Genomic DNA, 11,950 nt, shown 5'->3' with positions numbered 1-11,950 from the left:
TCACACGTACATGAGAGTGTATCAGTAAGTTAAAAACACTGACAGTTTGCCTTTGTCCTGAATGTTCTTTAGTAGCTGAATTCCCTGTTTCCACCTGGCTCTGTTCAGATTATCTTTAATATTGCTCACTCTGCTGGTTAACAGGGTCCTAATTGGACCCAAGCTTATTCATGAAAGAAAGGACCCAACAGAAACAATCCCGTTATCCATTGTGGATTTCAACTTTCTACGAACTCGAGAAACACAATAAGATAAAATCATGACATCTGAGAAAGACACTGAAATGTTGAAGATGCAGTGTGTGAGCTGTTTGAGAACCCGTTTCAGTGCTCAGTCGTCTACTTGAAATGAAAAGGTGTGTGTGTACGTGTGTGTAGGAGGTATTGTGTGTGGTTCCTGCCAGTAAAGTCCTGAGAAGCTACAGAGCTGCACTTTGATATTTCCCTTTTAAAAACATCCTTCATGAAAATATTATCTCAAAATAGCTATTGTGAAGCTGAGATGAATGAAGCGAGGTTGATTCAAACATAAGTCAAAACGGCACTACTTCACCTACAGGAAGCCATTTTCCAATGTCTCCTGTGTGAAGCCATCCATCTGCATGGATGGCCTCCGCAGTCTTCTCGGGGTCCTTCAGGTAGCCCTGGAACACGTTAAGGCCCTTCACACACACCTAGAAACCAACACACACGTATGAGTGACGTAATATTATGGTAAAAGACAGAGCTTCTGTGAAGATGTCTGCTTGTCTTTGTGTTTCACCTCTCCCTCCCCGTTTACAGCCAGGTAGTTCATCTCGGGCACATCCACGTTCTTATTTATTACCTGCTTTCCAGTCTCCGGGCATGGTCATGGTGCATCCAGCAGTACACTCTGTGTGTCCATAACCTTCATAGAACTGAGACAAAAAACACATGATTATTAGTATTATCATGACTACTACTGCTGCTACAAACACAGGATTATGCAACATAGAACCTATTGGGGACAGAGAAGGAGCATTTCTACTTTTTTGTTTAAATTACCTGTTGCACTGCAGATTTTCAGGACAGGTGATAGAAAGAGACATAGATATCAAGATAACATTTGAAACAAGGGCCTGTGTGTGTGTGTGTGTGTGTGTGTGTGTGTGTGTTACCTGACAGCCTATTGCAGCTCTGAGCAAGGTGAGGACAGTAGGAGGGATGGGAGCAGCTCCTGTCAGCATGAGATGCACGTGACCTCCGAGGCTGGCCTGTAGAGGGCAGCACACTGCGTTAATGCTTGACAGCTCTACCAGTCACATCCACAACACATTCATGTAAATCTTAAAATGCCACATAATGTTTATGCCTTTACAGCTGTCTGAGGCTGATAACAATGCTGTACACATTTGACTGTGTGCTCTTAGGAGATTAATCAATGCCTTATATGATAAGCTAAGATAATACATTTGCAATGTTGCAGCAGAAAAGGAGATTGTGCAATAACAAGAAGCATTAGTAAACTAAAGCAAGATATAATAAATGAGTGAGACTGTAAAAATTAAATGTAATCAGTATACAGATTAAACAGTTGAGTTCACATTATTGCACATATGAATTATTATTTAAGATACTAGGTACATCTTAAAAGTGGGAATGATGAATAGAAAGCTAAATGTCTTCTTTATAGCTTTATATATAATAAACTATATATAGTACAGTGTATATCTAGATACTGTACATATATGTATTCCAATTTTTCCAATTCATTAATTCAAAGTTTTCAATTAAATCATGTAAACATATTGTGTCATGCAGCTGTAGGCTCACAGCATCATATGCGTTATTCAAAGATCACATACAATATAGAGAAAGGCTGTCCCTATAGTGATGAAGAAAGATTATTACCATATATATTCATCTTATAACCTGTTCTTAGCTTTAATCTATGGTTTGTGTCCTTCTCTTCACACATCTACACCAATAGGGCCCCATTGTATGAGTCAGTTTGAAGTGCAGGCTGCACTAGTTCCCTGTTAGGGCTGGTGACATCAGAGGGTGAAGGGAATAGTCAGATAACCTACTTTTATGATAAGATAACAGTCTTTGGTGTATAAATGACTCTTTTGTGATCAGTATCAGTCCCCTTACTATGATAATGACAGACATACGTATATACACATGGATTTTGGATTTTTAGTTTCCTATTCACGTTCTGCTTATAATTCATGTTTGTTTAACCGTGCACATTTCAAAGATGAACAAAGGTATGGATGAAACATTTGCTTTATTGGATGCAATAACTGTCCGTGAACATCCAGTTCACATTTGATGACATTATGATCATTGTTTCCAGAGATACATGTGATAAGGCAGACGCTGTCCCTTTTGGAGAAGCCTACATTTGCGGTTTTGGGGAGAATCCAAACATCAACCAAAAAAACTCATTTAGCAGTAAAATATTTCATACAACAGTCCATTTCTTTAAAAACTAGACACATTAAAGTTAGAAAAACCTGGTTGTGCTTTGTTCTACCTCGGGTAGGGGTAACGAAAAAACGAAAGGCTTTTTGGGGGATTTGTTCTTCTAGTTTGTAGTTGAGTGAGTGCATCGTGCCCTAGATATTGGATATGTTAGAATATTAAATAAATGTGGAATAACATAACGTCACCTGTGGAATAAACACATGTACATTGTAAATCTTTAAAAATAATACAACTATAATCATAATAAATAATGTAAATTAAACAATAATTATCTATAATTATGAACAATTTTGAACCTGAGCCCTAAATTAAATGTCTTGTTTTGCCCCGAAACAGCTAACGAGCTTTCTGGATGGACAGTTGGTTATTGAGCGGTGCAGCTCACAGTTGACCCAGTCCAGCAAAGTCACTTTACAATGAGAAAGGGAGATTTTTCTAGTTTATGCTGTAGTCACAGTAGTTCACTGTATTTGAGGACAGGTCACGCGCCCCTCTCAACGTAATACCAGAGCACTGAGACAGCTGATATGCAGCAATAAGCATTTAGAAATAATTACATTCATATATTAAAGATATCTGATATTTTCAGCTTTGCTTTTAATAACCATGAAATAAAGGTGGCTCAATAATGCTTCACAGACTTCCTGTATTGTATATGTGGTGTTGCAGTTAAAGTCTGACATGAACACATAGAGTACCACAAATGAGGTGAGGGCTCTGTGTAGTTATCCACTGTTCATTTACAGAAATATCTCCTCTCCTCTGACAGCTATGCCAGAGCTGAGGACGGACGTTGAAATCATTGTTGCTGATGTGTCTGTCGAGGAATCGCTGGCCATCATGTGCCAACAAGGCGTGGTGATTCTCAACTGTGTGGGCCCTGTAAGTATGTTATCCACACTTTGTCTCAGGGAGGGGGGCGAAGGAGACTTTCAGATGACATTTGACACACGTTTGTGAATTGGATTCGAACCGACAACACTGAAATATTGTGGTTTGTGTAGAAACTATTCTCTCTATGCTCTTTGTCCTTTCAGTACAGGTTTGATGGCCAACCAGTGGTCAAAGCCTGCATAGCAAATGGAGCTCACTACATAGACATCTGTGGGGAGCCTCAGGTAGGAAAAGAAATGTCCACTGTGTTTTTTAGGTGTTGATTCACTGTGTTACTTTGTATTATAGCTCGGTTATAACTCATCTTTAAGTAGACGGACTATATCGACTTCTCTGTGCGTGGCGGTTCAGGTGCATTTAGTTTTGGTGTGTACGTGTGTGTATCCATCCTCTATAGTTCCTAGAGCGCATGCAGCTCGAGCACCACACTAAGGCGTTGGACAGGGGAGTGGATGTGATCGGCAGCTGTGGCTTCGACTCCGTACCGGCCGACCTGGGTGTTCTCTACACACAGAAGCAGTTCAAAGGTAAAAACAGAAGGCTCAGTCAGCCATTGAGAACCATAGAGCCTGTAACTGGTTTACTCAATGAAGTCGGTAAAAAGTTAAACATTCTAGTATTCTCAATATATAAAGGTGTACAACACTAGACACTCACTTTTAAAACCTCATGCTTATATATTCATTTTCTTTAGTAGTAACTAGATTAAGTAATTAATCAATTCAGTCTTTTAACTGACTTGGCTGCAGTGCCAGTCCTGTTTTTAAAGGTGAGCAAAGCCATCCCCAGCATGCTCACGTCACAATAGTAGTATCAATGGATAAAATGAGCTGGAATACACTAAAGTGAGTAAATGGTGAGCGTTGACCACTGTGCTTCCTCCTTTTGTAATTTGGTGTGTGTTCGTCCAGGGGGTTTGTGTTTTTCAGCAGAGAGATGGAGCAGTAGGCCATCCCATTCATGGGTTCTGACCCCTCAGTAGAGAACCCAGCGTTTCTGTCACGGGGCATGATGGAGGACTCAAATGCAGACCAGAAGTAGAGTGAAGTGGGAATTTAATGAACACACGACACTTACAAGAACACACAAGGAATTCACGGACGAGAATAGAGACGAAGGGGGGAAATCCAGCAGGAGGAGGCAGGGCAGGCAGACGTGGGGAACAGGACAAGCCAAACTGGCGGGTAGACATGGCAATGATCTGGCAGTGAGTGACTGAGAGGCAGGGGTTTAAATAGTGGCTAGAACAGGTGAGGAGAGTTGTGCTGATGAGGGAGTGCTTGATTAGTGATCAGAGGCAGGTGAAGGGAGTTAGACTGGTGCTGAGGGAGTGGCTGACAGGTAGAGTGAGGAGGGTGGAGCTATACAAAGACACACACAGAACACAGAAGGAAAAGTCTGATCGTGACAGTTTTCCTCTACGAGGAGGAACACCGGTCGCCAGTAAGATAAAATCAACACAAGGACTCGCGCTGTGTTTTATTATTATTATTATTATTTAATATTATTTATTTCAGTGGTGGTAGTTAAAGTTAAACATTTCCCAAACTCCAGCTTTAGGATTATTCCAGGCATTTAAACGCTGATGAATGTCACAGTTAGGTGAGGGTATTTAGCTGAAAGGCTTACCCAAAGCTACTCACGTTAAATGCAGCAACTGTTATACTACTGTTGTACTACTGTTGTACTACTGTTGTACTACTGTTGTACTACTTGATGCTTGTGAGCGTAGAAATGTCTCTAACCAACATGAATTATACAGTTTTAATGCTTCATTTGTCAGCACTGCAAGTCATGGAGAGTCAATGGAGTCAGTAAATGGTCCTTACAGACTTAGCATATCATTCTGCTGTAAGCACCATTTTGTGACATTTAAATATACAGTATATGTATTGATATATTGATATGATTGATATATTTGTTCTTTGTCTTTCCTAAAGTTCCCATCACTCTTCTCCTTTGGCTTGTTCACCAAATCTGGTCCAACCTTGAAGCAGGTGACATAAATACTGTACTAGTGCTCTTTGTATCATTGTGGGACCCTGAGATGAATTGAAAGCCTGTGAAATGGCTGCTAAACATCGGCCGCAGTAACCAAGTGAAAGGAAAGCCAGCAACATTAAGTTTGTATTGTTAAAGGCCCTGAAAACCTATTTTCTTAACCATGTTCTCATATTGAGCGATGGGGTCCAACAGAATTGGCAACAGTTTTGGTTATTTGTGTTTCTGTCCCTGATTGGTCGGGGTAAGTATGGATTTAGAGCATCAAAGTGGGATGACAGAGAAATGTTTTTGAGAAAAACTAGTTTTTTTTAGGTGCTTTAATGTCGTGTCAAATTAAATGTGAGTGGTCAACTATAAGCTACTAGGAGGGATACAAAAACACCCTAATATAAGAAGATATACCAGATGTCTCTTTCCTACACTGTGTTTAGCTGCTCACTTTGTTGTGCAGTAGTTTCATGGATTTGTCCGCCCATTCGGTTCTTTCTCTTCCCTCAGATAGAAGACACGTGTTTCAGCGTGACACTTTTTGGGGAGGGCTGCTCAGAGGGTTCAGATCCCACGCAGGGCCGACCCAACGCAAAGATCTGCACTTAGGTCATAGGAGCAGGTAAAGTACAGTACACATAGGCTTCTAGTTGTGTTTAATGGAAACATATATCATTATACAATTCATGATTATTTCATCAGGGGTTGTGAGTAACACCTGTGCTTCTCCTGCTGTGTAGTAGTACAAGTAGTGCTGTGAAAAAGGCCCATTCAGCTTTAGCAGTTAGCAGTTAAAGGATCAGGCTGGTGTTCTGTATCAAAAGGCTCCGTGTCATTTTTAGAGTTTCTTACACAAACAGGAGTAAATCGTGCATTTGTTGGGGACTATATCCTGCGGTGGATTCATCCACATTTGGTGCCCGAGGGAGTATTAAGAGCAGCAGGACGGTGTAAGCGGGGTTGATGGTACATCTAGCAATTCCCTTGTTCGATCTGGTAAAAAGAATCAAACACATGTTGTTGTTCCAGAGCTGATGATGGAAGTAGCTAAGGAGTGAGCCGTCACGCTTCCTTCTCGTCTCTGTTGAGAGTTGCTCATGCTCAGTAGCGATCGGGCACTCGCGAGAAAAGACAAAGTTGATGAGCTGAAGCGCAAGCGAGCATTTCAATTATCCTGGACAGCAGTTTAGTGGGCTAAACTCCTGTCAGAGTCATTTACTTAAATCTGGATTAAACACTTCAATTCACTTTGGTCTTTGTTGTCATTTGAAAACCGCTAATAAACAAAAGAAACAGTAAAAAAAAATGAAAATGAACGTTGACTATTTCAGGAGCTGTTTTTATCTTGTTTGTGTTTTTGTTCTGGTTTACAGAGCCTGGTTATGTCGCTACAGTCTCTGCTCTGGTACAAGCAGCCGTAACCTTGCTGAATGAGCTGCACTCTCTGCCCAGGAGGTCAGTTTAGTCCGTTTTCTCTTCATAAACAGGGAGATTTGGTGAAAACCTTCTGTCTCATCTATATCTGCCTTCCTCCTCTCTTCAAGCATCATCCCTCATTCTCTCTCTGTTGTGATTGACAGAGGAGGGGTGTACACTCCAGGAGCTGCATCCCATAAAACCAGTGTCCTTGACCGCCTCCACAAGCACAGCATCAAGTTCTCAGTCAGGAACTACCAGTAGCCCTTTGAAAGGTGGAGTCAGTGATTCTAATCAGAACACTTTTGGTCACAGTCAGTGAATATCTCCTCAGTCAGTTAGCTGTCCATTCTGTGAGTGCACATCTGGTGTTCAGATGCAGTCCTGGCTCTGATGGGGAACATACACTATTCCAGCCAATCAGCAACAGGGAGCGCTGGTGCTGGGGCACAGGACAGAGGAACAGTTCCATGGGTGTACAAAGAGAAAGGCAGTGGAAGCGAGGCGGAAGGTAAATCTTTTTTTATTTGACTGGGTTGTTGAGTTCAAATATGAACTCTTTCTGCAGAATCGCTGACTCCACCTTCAACAGTAGCCACTGTAAAGGTCGCCCAGTGTGTGTGTGTGTGTTTGTGTGTGTGTTTGCACTTTTTACAGTGAGTGTGACTGTAAGACCCATGAACCCTGCACCTTGTGTTTGTCGGTTTACTTGTTTTAGTGATATAACTATAGAATTCATCTGAGGGGTCAAAGCTGGGAACAGAACCAGGATCAGAAGACCTGAACACACTGGTCGTCACCCACTGATGGTCTCTGGATCTCTACATCTCGTTAAACAGCTGACAAATCTTGCCCGCTAATTATTGATTATGTATTTGTGAGAATAAGCGAGGTTGGTTTTCTCAACAAGAATCTCAGTCGCCATGCAAATGTGTACTTGAAATGTAAGAAAAACAAAAACACTAAACTTGATCAAATGCTGGACTGATCCCCTGTCAGCGGTATCGTCTATGTTTTTCTTATTGATGAATGTAAGAGACGAGACAGCAGGGTCGGATCCTGGTCCTGAGAGGGCCCTGGACACACGTCTCTTATTGAGACCAGTCTTATCCTTTGAATTTGCACAGAAGAATAATAAAGTCATATGAATTGTTATTGACTGCGTTGACTGACTCTGGGTAGCCTGCATCCCTTCTTCATACGTCCACCTGAAGTCTCTCCACAGGAGAGATTGTTTAGGATGCTTCAGAAGGTGTTTTCAACTGTTTCAAAGTGAGATGTTGACCTTCCACCTCAAGGATGAACTGAAGGTCAAAGGTCACTGTGACCTCACAACACACCTTTTTGACCATAACTCAATAATTAATTTGCATAATTATGATAATTTGTAAATTGCAACATTACTGGTTGTTGGAAGCAAACAACCAGAAGGCAGTCATTCTTTTGAACATTGTGGACAGACATTCAGCGGGTGAGGTCTGTAATGATACATTTCTACTTAGTATATATTTTAAAGATGAAACAATCCCTTATTAGTGCTGCAGTGACTAATAAGGGCATTTGACCCATCCCTAGTATATAGGGAGCAGTGGGATATGCATATCCAGTATCAATCTGTTGTTACTGCAGTTAGAGTAGCTGTACTGTAGTTAGCTGCTCCCTGTGGAGAAGACAGTTCACTAACATGGAACACTGAGGAATGAAGAATGTTAGTTCATGTGCTGTGTGTGTGTGTGTGTGTGTGTGTGTGTGTGTGTGTGTGTGTGTGTGTCTGACACGGAAAATGTGGAGAGAAATAGATCTCAATACTAAACTCTAAAGCATGTTTCATGATACACATAAAACATTTACATATTTGATTTCATAGAAACCACAAATGCATCTTCCTCCTCACAAACCAATACAACCAAACTAGGAAAGAAAAACTTGTACATGAATGAAGAACTTCACCAAAGAATGCTCTAAAGAGCCAACTGGCTCAGTGTGAAGAATAAGAAGCAAGAACAACTTGAAGTGATCACATGACTGATCACATGTATGCCGAGAGCCAATCAGAGGCAAGGATTTGCCCTACCTCTGCCAAATTGTTTATTCTTTAAAAAAAAAAAAATCTTGCAATTTGACTCTTAGTCTGCAGAAATATAAGTGATTGACATGACGTGACTGACATTGTGTGAAGTCTCTGTTATCAGAAAACACTAATAATGACTTTGTCCAATAGAGCAGCTTGAGTCCACAGTGGTGAAATGTAACTAAATACATTCAGTCAAGTACTTCTGTACAATGTTGAGGTTCCTATACTTTACTTTCTTGTAAAGTCAGAACTAAACATGGAGAAGCAGCGTTCAGTTGTTCTGCTCCACATATCTGGAACAAAGTCCCAGAGAGCTGCAGGTCTGCTGAGACCCTCAGCTCCTTTAAAACCTCTTAAGCACGACGACCCCAAATTTGGGGGCTCTCGGGCTCAGAACCCCTCAAACTCACATGCAGCAAATAGCCTGATTATTAGCCAGTAGTGTGGACACGGCCACTTTTTATTTTCGATGAACCAGCAACGTGTGGACAACAACATCATATAAGTCACTTATTATAAACTCCAAAGACAACTATAGGCTACTCATATAAGCACAAAATATCGTCGCATAAAAGCACCAAATCCTGGCCCGAAATCGGCGCTATGAGTACAGTAAATCAATGTTTGTACCCTCATGCTAACGGCTACCAAGTCATGCAATGCATTTATTAGCATTAGCACACGTGGCGGAACACGTAACTAACTTCTGTTTTACGATCCGTAGAAGCACTAAACCGTTGTGGATGATCAAACGTACCTTCATGCTGAACTTCGCCGACAAAAATCGTGGTTATGCGCCCAAGTTTTCTCAAAATATGGATAATAACGTCGCGGAATTTCCGTTCCAAAGCTGTAGTCATTGCTGCCAACTGCATACTGTTGACTTCCGACTTGTTTCCAGAATAAGAGCGGTCAAGGGGGCTTGGGCGAGTGGTCAGACTGCCTGCGACCGGAAATTTCCGCCGGGGTAGACGCCTCACTTCTGGCAACTTTATTGTACGAAATCTATTGACGATCACCACCAAATTTGGCATGAGTCTTCCTAAGCCTGTGACGCGTCTAAGGAGGGGTTGTTTTTGGAAATCGACCGAGGATAGGCTGAGATCCAGCCACACACACACACATGATCTGAGAAAATCCTACAGATGACAGCCAAAACTGGCTCTGATGATGTTATGAATATGAATATGATTCCTATTATCTGTATTTGGATGTATTGAATCATATGAGTGATAAAGAAAGTGAAATATATAGTTATATAGTGTATAAAAGTACAATGTAAGCTGCAACAGCTGGTTCGAAAATGATGGCCTCGCCTGACTAAAACCTCTTATTCTTAACTTTATTCCACTTTATTCCACTTTAACCTTTTTTTAATAACTACTGATCAGTTATGCTATGACTTGGGAAAGATTCAGGGAGCTAGCTGCATTATTTCAATAACCTTTTATCACTGAAAGTGCATTTTTCCCAGGCGAGGCTGAATATTTTCACTTTCAGCTGTGTTATGTCTTATTTTCTATATTAACCAGCAACATATTCACAATATGACCAATGTAAACTATGTCACAGGTATTGTGATCTGATTATATCAACAACAATTATTAAAATCGACCTTGTAGTTACAGAGCTATGGTCAGTTTTGTAGGGCTATGCTTTTTCGCTCAGAGACCTCAAAAACGGCTCCGAGATTAAGAGGTTAAATCAAGATGGAAGACTTTTCTGTTTGCTGCCTTTAATTGAACCATATTCAAGGATATTAATCACTTTCCTGCATTTCTGCATTTTACTACTGTATTTTATTTCTTACGCTTACACTATATCTTACATATCTTAGTGTTTTAATGACTGTTTTTAATGTTTCAATGAATGTTCTTAATTGTTTTTAAATCTCCTTTTCTTTTGCCTTATGTTTTGATGCTTTTAATGGTTTTGTGTGAAGCACTTTGAATTACCTTGTTGTTGAAATGTGCTATACAAATAAACCTGCCTTGCCTTGTACTACTTTACTACATTTCAATGGCCAATATTGTACTTTTTACTCTTCTACACTTATTTGATATTTAGTTACTTTACAGATTCAGAGTACTAAAAATAAATATAATCAACAAATAACGGACGATGTAGACTTTATTGATCTCTTGCTACCTGGCAGTAAATATAGTAAAAAACTGCATCATTAAAGCAATGTACATATTCATGCATTATTATAATCCAATAATAAGTAATGTAGGACTTTAACTTGTATTTATATACTGTGGTGCTGCACCTTTGACTTGACTAGAGTCAGAGATCTGAGTAGGTGATGAAAGGTGATGAAAACACATGAAAACACTCAAAGTGAAGTTTCTATAGAGTCTGAAGCAAACACACTTCATATGCAAAGTTGTCTTTATTGAAAAGCAGGAAATGTGCAGAATAAAGTGATACAGAGACTTAATATTCATCATTCATTAACAGTGTTAAAAAACAATGTGAAATAGTTTGATTCATTTCATTGACATCAGGTTTAACAGTAGAAATCATATACTATTGATACTTTCTGATATTACCAGTAGTATTACAGTAATATGATAATCACATTGTTTTATAGTGAAAAAGATAAAAAAGTGAAAGAATCCATCATTAAAATGATTTAACTGCATTGTTGTATTGAGCCTTTTCACATCAGTCTGATCTCCTTCACCTTCTATTCCATCCTGTCCTCTCTAATAAAACAGGACTCTTTGATCTAATCGGCAAGTTTAACATTAAACCCATAAACCTTTGATACTTTGTGATACTATTGAGTGACTGTAATATAATGAATCATCATTTTTACATCGAAAAAGAGAAAAATAGTGAAAGAGTCCATCACCAAAAAGATTTAACTGCATTGCTGGACTTTTCTTTCCACTTCAGTGAGTGTTGGGAATTCTCAGCTCTGCTACCATGAAGAGGGCTTTTTGCTTTCACTGATACACACACAGGTGCTGAGTGCGGCCATCATTGCCTGCGTTGAGATCTTTCCCGATTACAGTGAGACCAGCCGTCCTGTACTCATTAACCAAAGCTGTGTTGAGAAGCAGGACGATGGTCTTAATGGGATCGCTGGATTCCTCCTTCTTGTACCACAGGTACACTT

The 11,950-nt window shown here is 40.1% G+C and overlaps 1 pseudogene; it reads left to right on the top strand.

Annotated features, from left to right (window-relative positions):
* Positions 1-3,221: 3,221 nt before the first annotated feature.
* LOC142942001 (saccharopine dehydrogenase-like oxidoreductase) lies at positions 3,222-7,016 on the top strand (annotated as a pseudogene).
* Positions 7,017-11,950: the final 4,934 nt, after the last annotated feature.

The sequence above is a fragment of the Anarhichas minor genome, unplaced genomic scaffold (genome assembly GCF_050575085.1).
Source record: "Anarhichas minor isolate MPS153535 unplaced genomic scaffold, ASM5057508v1 ptg000136l, whole genome shotgun sequence".
Taxonomy (NCBI): domain Eukaryota; kingdom Metazoa; phylum Chordata; class Actinopteri; order Perciformes; family Anarhichadidae; genus Anarhichas; species Anarhichas minor.
The sequence above is the reverse complement of the archived record's forward strand: the minus strand, read 5'-3'. Positions and strand labels throughout refer to the sequence as shown.